We start from the raw sequence: 14,837 nt of genomic DNA, 5'->3' as shown, positions 1-14,837 counted from the left end.
AAAACTTGTTACATAAATTGTTAAAAATATATTAATATTTGCCAAATGTATTATATTAATTTGGTAACAAGGAATTTTGCATCACTTTATATTTAACATTATTTTAAAACTCTGCTATATGAAAATAAGAAAAGCCCATGTTTCAAATATTAGTGAGTGGTTAGGATTAGAAGCACAGTGTGCATTTCTGTTGCTTGGCAACTATATCTTCAAGAAAGTTAGGAATAATTCCAGCTGTTGCATTCCTGAAGGTTAAAATACTTAATTTACTGGGATTTATTTAAAGTAACATTTTTACCTTGTTTTCTTTTTGTTTCTTGATTTATTTTATGTTTTTAATTGCTTTATATTTTGGAGGTTTCTGTAAAAACTATAACTTTTAACTTTTAAAACAAAAGGAGAGCAGAATTGAGGAGAGGCGGGGGAAAGAGGGGGGGTGAAGAGCAACCTAGGAAGGTAGCGAGACCTGAGCCAAGAGAGATTAACTTTATCAAGATATTTGAAAGTACAGGCAGCAGCAGCAAATTTAGCAAACAAAGAAAGCATATAAAGGACAAAACTTAACCGGTATGTAAAAATATTTGAGAAAGAATATTCTATTTTCAGATATGAGCATAGAGTGTGGTTCCGTGGGTCAAAGCAGTTGGGAACCTGCACAGTTAGGAACTGCACCCCTGTTTTTTATCCTGGCTTTGAGAGGAGAATGGGGGTAGTTACTTGATCTTGTAAAACCTGAATTTGTTCCCCCAATGTCTGTTGCTTTTGTGTGCATGCCAAATGGATGGCAGGAGTGCCCTTTTTTGGTGCAGTTAACTGGTTTTGGGCAGCTCCATGTGTTATTGCATCAATTCTAGGTGTTAACCCATTTAATTTTGGTTTTTTACTTTGAAATGCTTTTTTATTCACTTTTCTGCGATCGAGTCGCAGCTTCTGTCTCCTAATGTGCTCTGTGAACTGTTCTATATTTTCTTTCATCTGATTTACCAATTCTGTGAAAGTATTATGTGCTACTCTTTCCTTCTGTGCACTTACTTGTCCCGTTCTGACAGGCACCAGTCTAGGTCTCAGTTTAGGTTTAACTGAAACCTGGTTTTTATTATAAGGTGGTGGTTGCAATGCAGTGGACCCTGTTTCATCTTTTAATTTTACTAGGACCACGTTTTTCTACTTTTGTCCCCATTCTTCAGGCACAGGGTAGCTACCTGAAGCCTGCTGTTTACTACCAATATTTATAAAAGGGGACGGCACTTTTTGCTTCTGCAGGTTTTCTACAGCTGTTTCTAATTTTTTATTTTCTTGCTTCACTTGCTTGAGCATATCATGAGTTTGGACCGCATGTTGCTCTGCTAACAGAGCTTGGGCTTTCTAGTGCTCGACTGCTTGGGTTACTTCTTCTACTTCTCCTGTTTTTTCTGTTACTTGTTTGGCCAGCATTCCAGCATGCTGTCTGAGCCGTCTCACTACCAGAGACATGAGTTGCAAAATTCTTGCTTTTTTACTCTTATTACTGTTTCTCAGAGCCTCGGTTTCTACCATCGCTCTACATAAGCCAGTCCATGTTTCCCCACTCTCTTTTTTTAAATTCATATGGACCCCCCTTACTGGCAATCCAGCGGGTCCAACAATTATGAAACTCCGTGGGGATTATAAGGGAGGGGATAAGGGGGTTCCCTAACTCGAGGTTTACTGCTATGTTAGATCACGATTCTTACTACGGCAGTTTTGCTTACTCACCAGATCAGCGGTCGGGGTCACCAGTGTTGTGAGAGGCTACCGGTGTGGTGCTTCTGCTTTCTCCTGTTGATATCACTCGGCTGCGTGCTTGTGTTCCCTCTGTGTGCTGCCCCAGCTCTGCGCAGATAGCTGACACAGCAGACCCGACGAGAATCCCCAATAACCACAGAGTCTACTAAGATACAAAAGCACCTCGGCCAGGTTTATTGCGATCTCGGACACAATTGCAGTTCCCCGTAGATTACTTAGTCTACCGGGCATACTACTAATAGATGCCTCTTGGCAAGGACCCGGCTCAGTGGCGGGACTTTCCACTGCCCCCGTGGCCGGATAAAGACACCACCTCAAGGACACATTCTTATACACAGGTACAAACAAGTTACACATCACTCCTGACGTATTGAGGTGCAACCCCTCTACGTAGCAAGGTACAACCCCTCTATGCAGTAAGGTGCCGCCTCGCACCTTGTACCTGTTAGTTCGATCAAAACAACTCTATCCATCATTTTACCCTTTTGCCCCTGTCATTGGGATGGGTCGGCCTGTTCCATGTTATCTGTGGAATGTTCCAGTATAGTGTGTCTTGGTACCATGTTTATACTGTAACTATGCTAAATGAATATGTATTTCTGCAACATAAGCCCTTTCTTTGCCAACTTCTGTGAGCAGGGCCTGCCTCTTGCTCACAGCTTAACTTTGCTTCATATTAGCAAAGTCTTGACCATTACTTTAGTTCAGGCCTCAGGGCCTTCATTAGGCCTTTACTTACTACATTGCCTTCACTTACTACAATTGCAAGCTTCAGCATTTTGTCAACACAGATTCTTGGATTTTTGCTTCGGTAAATTTTAGAATTGGATGAAGCTGATTAGAAAAACAGAACACATAATTAAACATTTATGCTTTACTTTAATCAACAACTGTTATAAGATAGCTTTCTATAGCAACTTTACTTGCATTTCTGGTGGGGCTGGAGGGTGTTACGATAGCTGCAGAGATTGCTGTAGCCATAATTGCATTAGCAGTCCCGTGATGGCTTTGCTTCTGCTTTGTGGACTCGGAGAAGGATTCCTTCCCACCCAATACCAAATCTGGGGAAGCAAAAAGTTAAGAAATCTGGGAAATATGTAAATGAGGCAATACCCTAATTTGCATACTTGGGAACAATGCATAATTACATCAGCTACATAAATTATGTCAGCTGTCCAGATTACTCAGGTCCAAATGTCTCACCATGCATTATTTCTAATTTCTTTTTGATGACAGAAGAACATAATTAAAAGGCCAGGTCTCCATATTGTTCCTCCCACCCATGAAGGGTCATTGTCTCCCCTTGGCCAGATCTTCTGCCCAGACCAATAATGGGTCAGCACGGGGCAGCATGATGAATAAGTTGATGTTCTTGTCCTCCTGCTCATGAAGGTGATGGGTTGCGAGCTGGGAAAGACCCACTCCTTTCAGCAACTGTGGAATATCAGGCCAGGGTGTCTGATTCCCTGAGAAGAGTGGTGGTGGTGAAGGCAGTTGATGTGTGCATTGGGACCCATCAGCTGTAAGGACCCATAGAGCCTTAGCAACTGAAGCACCGACTGTGCTTGCTCAGCCATTGTGCCCCTGGCGATACTGGGTCAGTACGGGCTAGTACCACAGCATGCTGGAGGCCCTAAGAAAGACCAGGGGGCTCAGGCCCCATACCAGCTAGGGCCAGCATCTGACAAAACAGAGACGCAGCCTAGCCACCTCTCTGCCCACACACAGATCTACTACAACCTTTGTGATGAGGCTTACTGTGCTGTCCCTAACCCTTCCCTGGCCCCTGAGAAGTACAGATTTGGTCAAAGTGACACCCTACATAGACCCTTTCTAGTCACCACTTCATGGCTTTGAGTGCAGTCTCCTTGGCTGAAATCCACCAGGAAACTTAACCATAGTGATGTTGTCTCAAGTGTCACCCCTGCAGCTCTGCCAGTGAAAAGGAGACATTGTAGTAGCTGGTTAGGAGCCAGGAGCAGGGTGTCAGAAATCAGGAGTTTCCTGGGCAAACCAGGAAACTCCCTATGGCCTGCCTGTTTACTTGAACTGTGCACAGGGACTAAGATTTGGCCGTAATGTATTACCTAGCTAATACTGTGCCAGTGCTAATTCATCCCTTCTGTTCAACGCATGAAATACACAGAGCCAAACCAATCAAACTGAGCAACTTCCCCACTGAGCTCATAGACAGATTTTATGCTAAAATTACAAAATTAACAGTGAGCCTCTGGTAATAGGTGTTTAATTACCAATTTAATGACTGACTTCTTTGTCCATCTCCCCCGCGCCTCCGCCCCCGCTACAATTGTAAACAGAGATGCAAAACAACTGCTAAAAATTATGACAGTGTCACTTGTACCACAGGCTATGCATAAAGTACTGTAGCCAGCAATCATCTAGCTCCACTTGCCAAGGCCCAAATGTGTAGGAGACTATGTGTGGCAAAGACTCAAAAAGAGAGATACAAAAATATTCACACAGGAAACTTCCTTCTGTAAGCTCAGTGTAATAGTTCTTGTTTGATGTAAACAGTTTACATGAAGATACTTCCAATTAGTGCGGAAGGCTGGTAACTAAAATGAGTGACATCTCTCAGAATAAATGACATTTGAGAAGTATGCCAGTGCCATCAAAACTCAGGGGGACAGCTCATCAGCTGAAGTAAATCAGCATGGCTTTATTGCATTCAGTGCAGCCATGTCAATTTACCCCAACTGAGGATCTGGCCCAGAGATTCTTGCATATTTCTTGGCAATTATTTTATTCTGTGGCTGGAAACAAGTAGGTTATTGCATCTTGGAGGTTTCTGAACAAATGCCTTTGAGTACATGGTAGGAGAGGGATAGCAAGGGAATAATAATAGGGAGATAATACGGTGCACAGACAATCCAGGAAGTTTTTGGAAAATGTAGAGGACAATTTCCTGGTGCAAGTACTGGAGGAACCAACTAGGGGCAGAGCTCTTCTTGACCTGCTGCTCACAAACAGGGAAGAATTAGTAGGGGAAAGCAAAAGTGGATGGGAACCTGGAAGGCAGTGACCATGAGATGGTCAAGTTCAGGATCTGACACAAGGAAGAAAGGAAAGCAGCAGAATAGAGACCGTGGACTTCAGAAAAGCAGACTTTGACTCCCTCAGGGAACTGATGGGCAGAATCCTCTGGGAGAATAACATGGGGGCAAAGGAGTCCACGAGAGCTGGCTGTATTTTAAAGAATCCTTATTGAGGTTGCAGGAACAAACCATCTTGATGTGTAGAAAGAATAGTAAATATAGCAGGTGACCGGCTTGACTTAACAGTGAAATCCTTGCTGATCTTAAACACAAAAAAGAAGTTTACAAGAAGTGGAAGCTTGGACAAATGACCAGGGAGGAGTATAAAAATATTGCTCAGGTATGCAGGAGTGAAATCAGGAAGGCCAAATCACACTTGGAGTTGCAGCTAGCAAGAGATGTTAAGAGTAACAAGAAGGGTTTCTTCAGGTATGTTAGCAACAAGAAGAAAGTCAAGGAAAGTGTGGGCCCCTTACTGAATGAGGGACAGAGGCTGTGGAAAAAGCTAATGTATTCAATGCTTTTTTTGCCTCTGTCTTCACGAACAAGGTCAGCTCCCAGACTACTGCACTGGGCAGCACAGTATGGGGAGGAGGTGACCAGCCCTCTGTGGAGAAAGAAGTGGTTCAGGACTACTCCGAAAAGCTGGATGAGCACAAGTCTATGGGGCCGGATGCGCTGCATCCGAGGGTGCTAAAGGAGTTGGTAGATGTGATTGCAGAGCCATTGGCCAGTATCTTTGAAAACTCATGGGGATCGGGGGAGGTCCTGGATGACTGGAAAAAGGCTAATGTAGTGCCCATCTTTAAAAAAGGGAAGGAGGAGGATCCGGGGAACTACAGGCCAGTCAGCCTCAACTCAGTCCCTGGAAAAATCATGGAGCAGGTCCTCAAGGAATCAATTCTGAAGCACTTAGAGGAGAAAAAAGTGATCAGGAACAGTCAGCATGGATTCACCAAGGGCAAATCACAGTATTCTTTCCAGCAAGTTAAAGAAGTATGGGCTGGATGAATGGACTATAAGGTGGATAGAAAGCTGGCTAGATCATCGGGCTCAACGGGTAGTGATCAATGGCTCCATGTCTAGTTGGCAGCCGGTATCAAGCGGAGTGCCCCAAGGGTCGGTCCTGGGTCTGGTTTTGTTCAATATCTTCATTAATGATCTGGAGGGTGGCGTGGACTGCACTCTCAGCAAGTTTGCAGATGACACTAAACTGGGAGGAATGGTAGATACGCTGGATGGTAGGGATAGGATACAGAGGGACCTAGACAAATTGGAGGATTGGGCCAAAAGAAACCTGATGAGGTTCAACAAGGACAAGTGCAGAGTCCTGCATTTAGGACGGAAGAATCCCATGCACTGCCACAGACTAGGGCCCGAATGGCTAGGCAGCAGTTCTGCAGAAAAGGACCTAGGGGTTACAGTGGACGAGAAACTGGATATGAGTCAACAGTGTGCCCTTGTTGCCAAGAAGGCTAACGGCATTTTGGGCTGTATAAGTAGGGGCATTGCCAGCAGATCGAGGAATGTGATCATTCCCCTCTATTCGACATTGGTGCGGCCTCATCTGGAGTACTGTGTCCAGTTTTGGGCCCCACACTACAAGAAGGATGTGGAAAAATTGGAAAGAGTCCAGCGGAGGGCAACAAAAATGATTAGGGGTCTGGAGCACATGACTTATGAGGAGAGGCTGAGGGAAATGGGATTGTTTAGTCTGCAGAAGAGAAGAATGAGGGGGGATTTGATAGCAGCCTTCAACTACCTGAAGGGGGGTTCCAAAGAGGATGGAGCTCGGCTGTTCTCAGTGGTGGCAGATGACAGAACAAGGAGCAATGGTCTCAAGTTGCAGTGGGGGAGGTTTAGGTTCAATATTCGGAAAAACTATTTCACTAGGAGTGTGGTGAAGCACTGGAATGGGTTACCTAGGGAGGTGGTGGAATCTCCCTCCTTAGAGGTTTTTAAGGTCAGGCTTGACAAAGCCCTGGCTAGTACGATTTAGTTGGGAATTGGTCCTGCTTTGAGCAGGGGGTTGGACTAGATGACCTCCTGAGTCCCTTCCAACCCTGATATTCTATGATTCTATAGAGATTTAATAGCACCTCTTTTACTTAATTCAACTGAGCCCTAGGCAACAGCACATAACTATTTCCTGTTATTCCCCATTGCTCTTTATTGGTTTCCATGTAGGGAATCTAAATGCTGCATGTGCACTCTTTCGGGGTCTGGATCCCCACCCTTGGGGATTAGTGTGTTATTGAGTTCAACGGGACTACTCATTTATATAAAGTTTACTTACTGGCTGAAGTGTTTGCAGGATGGGGCCCATATTTAGGGACCTGAATGACCTAAAACAAAAATGACACAAAATACCAAAGCAACAAGGTGGGTGAGGTGATATCTTTTATTGGACCAACTTCTTTTGGTGAGAGAGACAAGCTTTCTCACCAGACAAAACTCTCCTTCAAGGTAGAATAGTCCTTTATTTGTGCTAACTACTTTTGCTAAACAATCTGTACAAACCATACATTTTAGCTGTGATGCTGGAGTACCTTTCCCAGATCTGAAGAAGAGCTCTCTGTGGCTTTAAAGCTTGTCTCTCTCACCAACAGAAACTAGTACAATAAAAGATATTCCCTCACCCACCTTGTCTCTCTAATATCTTGGGACAACACGGCTACAACTACATCGCATATAACAAAATACCAAAGATGACAACTGCAAACCGACTTACAGATTTGTGTATCCATTACCAGGGTACAATATTAAAAAAAATATTTTATCCCTTTTGATAAAAAGAGAACGGAATTTATTTCACCTATCCAGTAAAACTAAGGTCCTTTGCTCTCTCGAACTCAGTCCATAGTAATCAAGCAACCAGACTAAACTTTTACTTTGATTTAAATAACTTTAACAACCTGCTGGGTGACAAGAGACTTATCCCTCAGTGTTTGCAAGGAGCTGGCTGTGAACATGCTTGGTAACGTATGTAGCTGCACTGGAGTTTGTTATATGAGAGCAGCTTCTAAGGTGCTCAGGTGCATAAGTGTAACTCAGTTGCTGTAAACATACCCTTACTTCTCTTAATCTTATTAGCTTCAGACTGCCTGAAATGCTACTTCTGCTCCTTGTTGCTCTGTTAGAAATTAAAGGTAAGATAATTCCTTTCCTACTACTCTTATGAGACTGAATGCACTCCAGTATGAAAAAAATAAAATAAAGCATTTTCAATTAGACAATTTTATTTAAAAAAAATATAAAATGGTTTATTGTTTAAAGCAGACAACTTATCTTTGATTTCTTGATACTGCTCCCATGTCTAGCCTCAATTACTACAAACTATGAATTCATATTTATTCAATGTAAAATTAAATGTTTAAATTTTGTCCTTTTGTAAAAATATTTAAATTAATAAATCTTTGCTAAATCTTTGCAAGCTTCTTGCTAGTAGGAGAATGTATTTCCTTACATTTTAGAAAAAAGTAAACATTTAATTTACTACCGAGCTTTCATTGATTTCATTAATTATCTAATAAGAGATGTATTTGAAATGCTAATATGACACAAAAATAAGCCTTTTCAGTATAAACACATTTAAATTTAGAATTATATGTATATGACAGCATCTTGAATATCAAAAAAGATGTCTGAAACAATTATTTCTACTGGAAAAGTTTTAATTAATACTATGATACAGGAAAAAGCCACAGTATTTTTTTAAACAAACTTTCCAAAATTATGATTTTTCAGTTCATTAAGATTTCACTTTCAATAATGAAAAGAATTTATCACATTTCATTGTTCCCTGACCAAAAAAGTGAATAAATGGTTCTTACTGAAATGAGACTGGAAGGAGATAACATTCTTTGTAGAAGTTTGAAAAGTAATCCCATAATAAATAACAGTTTTCAAGTTGAAACTTACCGGTGATTACTAATAAGGTACAGAAATTTTAAATATGGTATTTAGCAAACAAATTTAACAAAATACCATTCTGAGGGAAAAAACATGTCTTGGAGAAAATATTTGTCCAGAGGACCCGGTGGAAGAAAGATGGAACATGTCATGGAGGCATTTCTCATGAAAAAGGAATTCATGTTATAAAATTCTTTTAAACAAAGTATGGTTTCCTTTGTTGTAGTGGATGGAGGTTTATCAGTGTAAATAATTTTTCCTTTAATTTGCTACTTCATTTTTCTTATGTTTTCACCATTTGCTTTACTGTAATAGAGAATATATGATGACTCACCTTTTAATTACATAGGTTAACACATTTCTTTCATTACTGCAGTTTGGCTGGCTAGAAACAAAAAGTATGAAAGAAGTTATTACTAGAGCACCTGTTACCATACTGTCTATTGCCAAGTTGTCATATATGTATATTTATTTATTTTGAGTCCTACCAGAGTAAATGAAAAGGGCATCTACCACTCAGTTTAGGTGCCACTATCATAATTAAAATGCAGACATTAGAACGGCTCCCTTATTGCAACTCCAGTCTCTACATCTGTCTCCTAACCAGCAGTAATCAGCAATAAAAACTTGAAACGATCTCACCACAAACCATTGTCATAAGGGTAGGTAGGCTTTGACGCATGCTCCTAATGTGTGTGAGCAAATTCAGGCTGTTTCGGACCCAGGCAGGAAAGGTGTGAATTCCAATGTTATGGGGCAGTCGGAGAGAATTCCTTAGCAGCCACCCCTCTCTCATTCTGAAATGAGAGGGGTGGCTGCTATCTGCAAATGCAGTAGTATGGCACAGAGAAAAAGTGGTCTATCACCAGTGTGACTCCCATACAGACAAGCCCTCAGATAGCTAGGTTCCAAGCACATAGAAATGAAATGAAAAGTGAATTGTCCATCTGCTCCAGCTGGTATCTAATATTAACTTCCCACCCCCAAAATGTTGCTGAATGTCCATATCTTAAATAGAGCACTTCCCTATTGTTTATGGAATGCCATTACAGGGAATCACATTAGGAAACCTCACATTTGTTGTGTGTTTCAAAAAAAAAAAAAAAGATGCAGAATAAGAAATGGGTGTTTGTTTTTTGATTGATAATTTTTAGGTATCAATACTGTATGAATGTATTATAAAACCCGAGCACAAATATAAATGTACAGTAATCGATTTGGTGATAGCACTTGGTTTTAACAGCTGCTGCTATCTGAGTGATTTATTAATCTTCAGAAGCTACTTTAGGGCTTATCATGAATTACCTGGTGGTATTTAAAAATATGGTATTTTACTGCCCTCTAATGGCCATATATATATATATATAGGCTCTATTTTGTTTCATTTACCTGTTTATAACCGGTCACTGTAACACAGGACAGAGTATTCCAACCAAAAGTAAACTTCATTTAATTATCTCCAAGATTCATAGAGCTGTGAAAAGTAATTATACTGCAACCTAGGCATGTCGGAGAGGCAAAACCAACGAGTTTGTTAATGAATTAAAAGAAGCCTGTTCGTATCAAAGTCTGCCGACTGACTAAGCTGCAGTTCTGCAGAAAAGGACCTGGGGATTACAGTGGACGAGAAGTTGAGTAAAAAGAACAGGAGTACTTGTGGCACCTTAGAGACTAACAAATTTATTAGAGCATAAGCTTTCGTGGACTACAGCCCATCCGAAGAAGTGGGCTGTAGTCCACGAAAGCTTATGCTCTAATAAATTTGTTAGTCTCTAAGGTGCCACAAGTACTCCTGTTCTTTTTACGGATACAGACTAACACGGCTGCTACTCTGAGAGAAGTTGAGTGCGAGTCAAGAGTGTTCCCTTGTTGCCAAGAAGGCTAATCGCATATTGGGCTGCATTAGTAGGAGTATTGCCAGCAGTTCGTGGGAAGTGATTATTCCTCTCTATTGGGCACTGGTGAGGCCACATCTGGAGTACTGCCTCCAGTTTGGGGCCCCCCACTACAGAAAGGATGTGAACAAATTGGAGAGAGTCCAAGGAAGGGCATTGAAAGTGATTAGGGGGCTGGGGCACATGACTTATGAGGAGAGGCTGTGGGAACTGGGCTTATTTAGTCTGCAGAAGAGTGAGGGGGGATTTGATAGCAGCCTTCAACTACCTGAAGGGGGGTTCCAAAGAGGATGGATCTCGGATGTTCTCAGTGGTGGCAGATGACAGAACAAGGAGCAATGGTCTCAAGTTGCAGTGGGGGAGGTCTAGGCTGGATATTATCAGGGCTGGCCTTACCATGAAGTGAACTGAGGCAGCCGCCTCAGGTGCCAGACTTGGGGGGGAGGGGAGAGGGCGCCACTAGGACCCAAAGTGTAGAAAATTGTGTCTGCTGCTGGTGCATATGTATTCTCTCTGCTCTCAATGCACAGAGATGGTGGTGTGTTGTGCTGGAGGAAGGAGGGCACGAGAGGTATAACAGGCAGGCAGGAGAAAAGGTGAGAGGGAATAACAGAAAGCAGCAGGAGCTGCAGGGAGAGAAAGGAGAAGGAGCCTCTTATGTACCTCTCTAGCACCCCCAGGAGCCTGGACTGAATAACACCAGCTTCTCAGGGAGCTTCCTGTTTTCTGCTGCTTCCCTGAACCCACTTGAGGAGAACAGGCAGTCAACTGAAGTAGTAGGAGCCAGTTAGGCCCTTAAGACACTGATATCTTCCCTCACTCAGGCCCTGCTACCAGCCTGCTTATTTATCCCCTTCAATTGAGTGTTGAGAGCCACTATAGCTGGCACAGAACAGCAGTCATGAGTGAAAGAAGAAAACGCCCCTATGGGGGAACATTCAGAAAAAGAAAGAAAGCAAAGGAAGCTTTTCTATCTAAGCAGGAAGGAGCTCTCCTGAGATACATAGACACAAATGTTCACAGTGAGCCTTCCAGCCCCAGTGAGGATGTGAGTGGTGAGGAAATGCCAGTTCGTCAGAGTACAGGTGACCTGGCAGCTACTGCAGCATCCATATCTCCATCTCAAGTGGATGTAACCATGCACATTCCTGAATAAAAAGTGTAGATCAGAGAAGAGTGTGGTGGAGGCGCAAGAAACAGCTGCTGCTGAGTTTAGTTCCTTAAGTCTAGATGATCCAGGACTATGGACCCACTTGAGCAGTAGCCTGAGGGACTTCCTTGTACTGCATGGGCCACAGCAAGTGAAAAACTTCATGTTCCCCAAAGACAATGAAAATAGAAGTTTCCATCCAACACATTACTGGCATGAAATCCCCAATGGTGACAAAGTGGAGAGGCCATGGCTTATGTACTCAAAAACCTAGAATGCTGAATACTGTTTTTGTTGCAAACTCTTCCAGTCTAGTGTTCCAGCCACATTGGGTTCTACAGGAACAAAGGACTAGAAAAATCTGACTAGAAATCTGGCATGCCATGAGAAGGCAGCAAATCACCAGAGAGCATTCCATAGGTGGAAAGAGCTTGAGATGAGACTAAGGTTAAAGGCCACCATAGATGATCAGGATCAAGAGAAGATTGCATCAGAGTCTCTTTAATCGCAAAATGTTCTGAAAAGGCTCATTGCCATTGTGAGAATGCTTGCTACCCAAAACCTAGTGTAACCCTTTTGCCCATCTAAGTTGGCAGCAACAAGGGCCGGGTTCTGTATCTAGGGGTTTCGTTTTAATAACGCAATGCAAAACCGGTTCGAGCCCCCACCCAGTGACCTGGGACAATTACATACCACCCCCTGGGCACCTTTAAGAGGCAATACTTCCCCTCTTGCAAGCACGGAGTTTGAGTGTAACAGAAAATGTTTAATAACATGAGGTAAACAACATCAGCATTAAATGGAAAAAACACCACAACTAGAGTTTTTAGACCAAACCATGAGCGAAAACCCACCCCAGCAAATTGGGCGGTGTCCTCTCCCGTTGGTTCTTGAAACCAGCGACCCAAGAATCACCAAAGTTCCAAAAGTCCACCAATCCCAAAGTCTCTTGGGTCCAGCAACCCAAGAATCACAAAAGTCCCAAAAGTCCGACAACCCCCCAAAGTCTCTGTCCATGATTAGTGCAGCCCCAGAGTTCAAGGGGGGGGGGTGAGCAGGGTGTTAAGGGGCACCTTACGTGATCCGAGGCCAACCGGCTGCTTCTTCGTGGGGTTCCACTGCAGCCTTCACCACGAACTGCTCCACTCCACCCGCAGTCCCACGAACTGCTCTGGCAGCTGCTCCGCTCCGCTCCGCTCCGCTCCGCTCACCGACCTGTGAGCCGCGCTGCTCCGCTCCGCTCACCGACCTGTGAGCCGCTCCGCTCCGCTCACCGACCTGTGAGCTGCACCGCTCCGCTCACCGACCTGTGAGCCGCTCCGCTCCAGCCGTCCCTTGGGTCGCTCCCACAAGGCTCTGCTCTGCTAGCTGCTCCTCCAGCCGCTCTGCTCACCGACCTGTGAGCCGCTCCGCTCACTCCCCGCTAAGCTAAGTTAGCTTAGCTATAGCTTCAGGCTCCCCCACTAGTTAACACAGCCTCAGTGATCTTAGCTCTTAAATAGCTTTAGCTCTTTTGTGATTTCAGCTCTTAGTGATTTTAGCTAGTAGTAGGGGAGCCCCAGTGCTGGTGCACCATTGGCCCAAAGTGAACTCAGCTCAGCAGTCTGTAACTAGACTCCTAAGGGAATCAAAGTTAGCTCTGACATTCAACAGTGGAGAGAGGAGGTAGTGCAATTGGTGTTTCAACCCCCTTGGGGAGGGGGCCACACCATCAGGTAGAAATACCTGTCCCCATCCTCTCTCAATTCACTGGGTTTTGTAACCCATGCCCCTTGACAAGCAAATGCTACTTAGGTAATGGTGAATGACTCACTCAGTCCTTCTGTCATACAACAGTTCCACTGGCCTTGATTCACAGAATCAGGGTAACAAAACTTTATTCTTCCTGCCCCAATAACAGAGAAACTGGGGATCCCACACCAGCCAAAGTAACCACTTTGAGTTGCTGTGGTTTTATGCCAGGCGAGTGGGTGTGCCTATGCAAACAAGATCAGCCCCTGGAGTTCTTTTCCACCCTCGCCATAATTCACCACCAGATGTCAGAGTAGAGCTCATCCTGACTCTGCTTACATCCTCCCCCCAGCCGAAAATTTGTCGTCCCGACAAATCACACTCCCTATTATAACAACTTACTGGTTTCCTCCAAAGGGCCTCAGATAGCCCACTTTAGCTTTCACAAGCCTGTGTGCTAAACATATTGGTTTCTCACTAGTTACCCCAGGTGCATTATAAGTCAACCGTTTTACTGGTCTTATTACCCTGTCTTGTTTATTGAGAATCTTTGTTGCCGTAGTGGGCGGGACAGCCTCTTGACCGATGGATGGAGAGGTTTCCTTTGAGGGTCCCTTGGCTACTGGCATAGGCCCCTGCATTTTTAGTTCTAACAGTGGAGGGTCCAAGGTGCCCAGGACATCCTCCACCTGTATGTTTCCACTGTCCAATAACCTGGGTGTGTCATTACATGGGGGTCCCACCAGTGGCTCAGGGGTGTTAGGAATGGGCCTAAATACTTCTGCCATGGGGTTTAGGGTGGAAGAAGAGGAGCTCTCTGTTGATTCAGCCGATTGAGACTGAAATCTTGTCTCCATTCCAGGGTACACCATGGTTGTGTCTTCCTCCTCAGACTTACTCTCAGATGTGCTGCATGGGGGTAGGTTAGCTGCAGGGGGCTGGCTGTCCACGTTGGATGGCGGCTTTGGTCCAGCACCTTTGTTTTGCCCAGTTGCCCTGTTGTGGCCCATTTTATACGGGGTGCCTACCAATTTCCCCACAGGGAGCAAAAGGTTTCTATGCACTGTCTTTGTCTGCCCTGGACCCTTTTTAGGTTTGATCTTGTAGACCGGCAGGTCTCCTAGCTTTTTCATCACCAAGTAAGGTATTGCCTTCCATCTGTCGGCTATCTTGTGTTTGCCAGCAATACCCAAATTTTGCAGCAGAACTCTGTTCCCCGGCTGGAGTTCTTGCAGACGTACCCTAGCATCATATCGATGTTTGTTGCGGTCGGCGTTTTTCCGAGCCGCAGATGTAGCTAAGTGATAAGCATCCCGCAGCTTTTCTTTC

General features: G+C 43.9%; 1 protein-coding gene across 1 annotated transcript in view; it reads left to right on the top strand.

Annotated features, from left to right (window-relative positions):
* Positions 1–407: 407 nt before the first annotated feature.
* The window catches only part of RXFP2 (relaxin family peptide receptor 2), a 68,328-nt gene continuing 53,898 nt past the window's right edge, over positions 408–14,837 (top strand). Inside the window, 1 exon segment of the mRNA XM_065581352.1 lies at positions 408–567. The gene's annotated coding sequence lies outside the window, so the exon portion shown is untranslated.

This window comes from Chrysemys picta, chromosome 1 (assembly GCF_011386835.1).
Source record: "Chrysemys picta bellii isolate R12L10 chromosome 1, ASM1138683v2, whole genome shotgun sequence".
NCBI classification, from domain to species: Eukaryota; Metazoa; Chordata; order Testudines; family Emydidae; genus Chrysemys; species Chrysemys picta.
Note: the sequence above shows the minus strand (reverse complement) of the source record. Positions and strands in the feature narration are given on the sequence as shown.